Raw genomic sequence first — 6,731 nt, 5'->3', positions numbered from 1 at the left:
GACATACTTTAGCAATGGAGACAAGAGATTTGCCCTCATCTGGATATGCTCCCACTTTGTCAGTCAGCATGAGGCTCCCTGGGTATACACAGTGGTAGAATGTTATGGTACAAATAGTTCAATAGGACTGCTGAGTGCATCTGTGTTGCCCCAGTGTTTGTTTCTGTATTTATATCACTTCTACTGTAGCTTCATTCTGTAAAATCCTGCTCAAGATTTCAAAATTAGCTGGGGGGGTGTTTAGCAATTGATTTGTCCGTACCTGTATTTATGAGTGGTGAGAACAAGAATTATGGATGACCTAACTTGGAGAAGCTCCAAGCAGAAGGAAGTAGCCATGTTTGATGTCAAGGACATTAAGGCTGGCTCTGCACAGATTAGGAATTGCTCATCAACTTTAGTTCTGCAGGACAGGGAGTTACCTTCAGGAGCCGCAATTCCAGAAAAATAAAATTAGTTTATTTAGCAAGAATTGCACAGAAATAAATTCTTTTTCTGGCAGGTAAATATTAAGTCTTATAAAGAAAATTAGGAGAAGTTTAAGGCTGCATAATACCAATTGGAAAATTAGAACCAGTTGGAAAATTAGAAAATTTTAGCAGGTTTATTCTATTTTATTTCAAAAGTTTAAGATCAGCCTTTGTTTCATTGAACAATGTTTTTGGAAAGCAACTTTATTAAAAAAAATTACAGTTACTTAAAAGTCCCAAATCTTCCATCTCTGTTTGTCTTGCAAAACTGCTGAGATAGAAACTATTTGCTTGGGTTTATTACTATTCTTCAGACATAAAGTATATTGTGATTTGTTGTTTTTCATAGCTAGATACAAATACTATGTAGTTCAAAATACATGTTATTTACATTTTATTGTTGCCTTCCTTGCTTTACTTTGTCTAGTAAATGGGGAGTATTTAATGATTACTTAGACTTCTATAAATATATGGCTTTACATTCCCGAAGCTAATATTTTGTAGACAGAGGTTCTTATGCACCTTTATGTCTGGATTTCTATAGAACATAAGGTGCATGCATATAAATTAATACAATTTTTTTGCAGGAGGGCAATAGATTCAGTTTGTTAGCCCTCACAAGCTGGAAGCAAGAGGACAATGGAAGCTGCTTCAGCCCTGAGGCTGCAGTAGCCACAGCAGCAGTTGTTACATAATGTGCTCTTGGCATGGGTGAAATAGGTCAAGCTGAAGGCTGACTAGTCCTTGCACAGACTACAAAGTGTAATGCCTCAGCACTTCCCCACTCTCATGTGTCTAGAGCACATTCTCTTTTGAATGTTGTGACATGAGCTGCTGTCACCTGTGGCAGAGTTCTTGCCTCATATTGCATCAAATCCTTGTGGAAACACCTCCCTAACCACACAGCAGCCACTTACTGTAATTTTTGCGCAGCTGGCTCTGGACACACTGACTGGAGGAAACTGCAGAACTCATGTATGATGAAGAACTGCTGATGAGACAAGGAAGGGAGAAAGCCATTTCAATTGAACAACATTCTCTTTTTCTCCTTTCATCACACTCTGCTGCACTCAGACTATTTCCTTTTCCTGGAATCCCACGAGGAATGGAAATGCTTACACATACCAATTTTTACTGCATAGGAAAGTGGAGTGCATCAAAATGGTGGAAACCAATGCATGATCTGAGCTAAAGCACAACCCTCAGTCTCCAGAACTCCATGAATGAAAGCAAAGATAAGAAAGCAGCACAGAAAAAAATATGGCAGTTAAAAACCATACAGGATTAAGGACATGTTTGCAATTCTAGCAGACTGATTGCTTGGTCTTAAGCTTCTGGGATCTTTTATAGAACGCAGGATAAGTTTAGAAAGAAATCTAATTATAAGGCTGTTAACAAGCCTAGATATAAGCTAAGCTAAAACCAAAGCTAAGCTCTAAACCAAAACAGTTGAAGTGCCTTTGCTGCCATGTCAATAATTGGTCATTTTGACCACTGGGATTGCCAGGATTGACACAGTGAAAATGAAAGGCAGTGAAAACTAAGTCACTGATAAGTAGAGAGGAAGTGGAAAGGCTGTTTACCACTGTTTTGGCAGGTTCAGAATATTAGTTGTGGCGTAGCAGCAGAAAGTAAAATGCCACACTGAGTTAGGAATTCATTTCTGGTATGTGTTTCCACAGAAATTCAGTGCAGAGGAATGCTAAGAAATGTTGTGAACTGATTACAAGGACACTTTGGCTGTCCATGTCAGTGCAAGACAGCAATATTCCATCACATAGAAGAACTTCCATTTTACACTTGACTGAAACTCAAAATATGAAGTCCCCAAATAGAAGCCTTTTTTGGATTGTGTCAGTCTGAGTGGCCAGCATGTATTAAAATTGCATGTGTCAGAAATGGCTGTGCTGCATATGTTTAGTTCGTGCTCATCAAACAACTTTCCAGCCTGCCACTGGGGTATAGTAAAACTGAGAAGAAATCATTATAAAGTGTGAACCTGATAATCTGAGAACTTACTGGCCTTATTAGTTATAAGAAGATCCTGCCCCTTTGAGCAATCTCTGCAAACTGTCAAATATCACCAGACATGACAGCCCTTGCTTGGCTCTGGGATAATATCCACAATGCAAACTATTTGCCTGGGGTTCTGCAGATAATGGAATTGAAACAAACATTGCAGCAAATGAACCTGTCTGTCTCACAGGATGACATCAGACTAGATTTCCACACAAAGTACAAGTATTATTACAGAAATTGTATTTTGACAATTTGAAACAAGAAACACTCCAAGAATATTTGGAATAAGTTTTCTAAAATTGTCTTTCTTGGGTGGGAAAAAAACAAACATACCAATGGAACAGCAAGGATAAAAATGACTGCACTTTTTGTTTTTAGTCATTAGATAAATGTATTAAAAATGACTGTATAATGAAATACAAACCCTAGATAACATGTCAGGCAACATTTCTGAAAAAAATGTAGTGGCATAGTTAGTCTTTATTCACTCTGAAGTGCGTGTTTGAAGACGGGGGTAAATAGGGTATAAATAATACTCAGATGGCAATGCCATCATTTGCCACAGTCATTGCTTCAGTTCTGCTTCAGTGAAGACCTCTTCTAGAGCTCCCTCAGTTACTCTTATTTTCGTGTAAATATGATAGTAAAATGCCCTTTTTCCTCATCTCCCTAATTCACAGTCCCTGGAGGTCTGATGACTGATAGGGCAATTTCTGCTGTGCACACAGGCAATGCCTGTGCCCCATCTCTGCATCTGAGTAAAGCTGCCAGCCACACCTTATTCCCATGGGGGAAAAGCTACTGATTTTTAGGAGCAAGGTGCAAGAGACACTGCTTTACCTCACCACCTGCACATTAATTACCAGCTTGCTTTCATGCACCAAATCAGCCTCTATCAGCTCCTATTCTTGCAAGACAAGAGATATTAGGAAGCCGAATGTGAGAATTTAGTCGTGCAGAAGATCCGCTGGTGTTGTATCTGAGAGACTGGTCATAAGGGCCTGAAAGCTGAGAGAAGGAAAAAATTGCTTACAGGATGTGATCCAGGTGACTTACACTTCTGAAAGTTAAACATTATTCAGAGGTAGTGTAAAGCAATCCTTGAAAAAAAAGTCCAAGAAAAAAAGAAAATAGATAAGATGTAAAGGATATATTTCCATATTGTCTCTGTTTGAAAGACAGATGTCCACTAGGGAAGGCAGGAGCCTCTGCTGGAATGGAAAACATAAACCCCCTCCTTCCCAATTATTATAATTTTGAAATTAAGGGGCTCTCAGGCAAAGATATGAGACTAGGAAGAACAGTTCTTTACTAGCATGTATAACAAGGCAAACAAACAACACAACTGCGGCAGTAACAACAACCAGAACCACAGACGCAGTCCTGGCCTTCTCTCGGCTGCGGCCCTTTCCCCTTTGGCGCGTTTACGGTCACAGCCGGCAGGGGCGGTGGTGGCTCCCGGCGGGCCGGCGATCCCGGTGCCGCCGCAGGACTCCGAGGGGCACCAAGGTGGAATGGCAGGAATGAGCAAAAATCCCGGGCTGGTGGACGAGACGTATCTGCAGAGGTAAGTGGAATTGCAGGATGTCCTGGCAGGGCAGAGAGTGTGGGACTGCAGTGTAGAGGAACCCAGAGAGCGCCAAAGAAGCAGGAAGGGCAGGGCAGTGGCAGCCTGGCTCTGAACAGGGCAGGGAGAGGTGAGCTCAGGATTCCCAGGCACACAAGCACATGGTGGTAGGTCCCCTCTTTTAGTGAGGAAGGTGATAATAAAGTCCTGGTTCAGTGGCGTCTCTCACCCCACAGAAGCAGCAGCAGCTCCAGGCTAGGTTATGGTGGTGGCAGTGAATTCCTTTTCCCAAGCAACAGTTTTGGCCATCCTTCTCTGAACCTGAGAGTGAGCCAGGAGCTGCCCCAGCCCTGTCCCCTACCTGTCCCTCCAACAGAAACTCCAAAACCAAAAGGAACGCCACCAGACACCCTCCTCCTCTCTTGGAGGAGAGGCCTGGCCAGCTGCCTATTGTCTCAAGCACCCAGCCATCAGTGCTTCCTAGCAACTCAATGGGAAAAAATTCCACAAGTAAAAAGGACCTAAAGGAAAGAAACCCAATGCCCAACATATATAATCCAGTTTTAGGGATTATTTCTAATTGTATTTTATGCATGCTAAAAAAAAAAAAAAGGTAAATCAATGAATGTCAAATTAGAAAGAAGATTAACCTCAAAAATAGTGTAAGTGGATGAATTATGGAAGAGTTTTGGTCCTACAAAAAACAACAGCAGGGAAACATCACACATTGCTGCAGCACTTGACAGTGTCTAACACTGGGAAAGAAATCAAGGGAAATTACTGGCATCTGAACTACATTTGTTTTTATTTTCATTTAAAGAATGAAAACTGTTACAAGGAAGCCAGTTTCTCAACAAGGCATAATTACATTTTTCATTGCAGGAGCTGGGTAAATTGAGGAATGAAAAAACATTTTTTAGCTCCTACAGACAAAAGAAGGAAAAATTGCTGATTCATACCTTTGGGAAACTGCTGTTTTTCACTAAGTACATTTGTGAATTAAAGTAACGGAAATGTTTCTGGTGAAATTCTATTCTTCAGTGGGAACTGGATTGAGGTTTAAAAATGAAGAAGGAAAAGAACCATTTCAGTTACAAATAACTTGTTTTGCAGTTTTTGCACACCTTACATGTGCCTGCACTCACTTTTTACTACAAGTTGTGCTCTTGAGCTCTCCTTCTAAAAAATCTAAGACAAGGATCTGTGTCCACAGAATAGCTTTTGTCTCTGGGCCCAGAGAATTCTTTCAAGCAGAGACATTTCTATCATCGAAACAAAACTCCATGGTTCCTTACAAAATCAGTCAAAGGATGTATGGGTGTCCAGAGTGATTCAGGTGTCACACATGCAGTCCTTCTCCCAGCAGATTGTGTCCTGTCTAGTGATTTTGTAGGGAGTTTAGTAAAACTACCACTTAAATGTTTTAATTACATTTGTGAAGTTCAATGGTAGGATGAATCAAGGCTTGGGTTCAATGCAATAAAATATAAAGTCTTGAGCTAAGCATCTAGACTATCTATGAGGAAATGAAGAGACCTCATAAATTGCCTGATAACTACCAATTATGATTATTGATTGTCACACTACCTTCAGTAAGCAAAGGAGAATTCAGAGAAAAAAGCCTGAACTTATACTTAAAATTGCTTATTAGTTATCACTGGAAATGTCTCTTTCAACTAAGAATTCACAATTTTAAGTTTTGGAAATAGGTCCTTCTGTCATTTTCTTATTTTAGAAGTCTTAGATGATATTTATATCCCTTCACTTTTTTTTTTTTTTTTACATGGAGAGCTGCTACAATTTGTATAAGAACAGTTTTTCCTACTTTAAGGTATTCAAGCCTTAATGTCTTATTTTTCAGGTCAACTGTAGAAACCAGGAACTGAATCATTACACTGGGAGAGACAAATGCCTTGAATTTGTTCCTTTTTCCAGTCCATAAATATTCATTGAGCCAGACAGGGAGAAGAAAAGCATCAAAAGGACTATATCTGTGCCTGTAAGTATAGCTTGCACCCATAAGCTAGACTAAAAGAATAAAAAAGCCCTCCAAACGGAATTACTTCACATATGCTGACTAGAACTGTCATTTCCTAGCCCTGCTAACTCCCTGCTGTCTTCTTAACAGAGAATAAGCATTATCAAGGTGAGATAATGTTCCTTTTTAAAAGAAATCACACACCACCTCCCACCAGTAGATAGACCCCATGTTTTTTGAGCAATAGCCACCTTGGAAGTAACAAACCACCTCATCCCTTTCTTCCTCTACAGTTCTAATTGAATGACGAACACAGGTCTTGCTGACCATGACATTATATGGTAGGAATATCCCTTTGGCTGATTCAACAGTCCCAGCAGCGCTGCTTCCTACTTTCAGCCTCCTTGGAAGGTGAGGATGGGTTAAGTGGGAGAAAGATTTGAACCTGTGCAAGCACAATTGAGCAACAAGTAAAATATTAGTTTGTTATCAACACTGTTTTAGCCACAAATCCAAAACACAGAACCATATAGTTTGCTGTGAAGAAAATTAACAGCATCACAACCAGATCCAGTACAGAGACATATTAGGAAAAGGTAACTTGTGGGTTTTGAAACTAAGTATTCATTAATTACTTGTCCATTAAAAAAGCAGCAAAATTCTCCTTTGTTTCTTCAGCTGAAAGCACCATGCTAGT

The 6,731-nt window shown here is 40.0% G+C and overlaps 1 long non-coding RNA gene across 1 annotated transcript; it reads left to right on the top strand.

Moving 5' to 3' along the window:
- The first annotated feature begins 3,920 nt into the window (after window positions 1–3,920).
- Window positions 3,921–6,446, top strand: LOC135301426 (uncharacterized). The gene is made up of 3 exons (XR_010363196.1): window positions 3,921–4,056; window positions 5,918–6,055; window positions 6,328–6,446. It is a non-coding gene; the product is annotated as an uncharacterized LOC135301426 (long non-coding RNA).
- The last annotated feature ends 285 nt before the right edge of the window (window positions 6,447–6,731 follow it).

The sequence above is a fragment of the Passer domesticus genome, chromosome 5 (genome assembly GCF_036417665.1).
Source record: "Passer domesticus isolate bPasDom1 chromosome 5, bPasDom1.hap1, whole genome shotgun sequence".
NCBI lineage: Eukaryota > Metazoa > Chordata > Aves > Passeriformes > Passeridae > Passer > Passer domesticus.
This window is presented reverse-complemented; position numbering and strand designations above follow the sequence as displayed.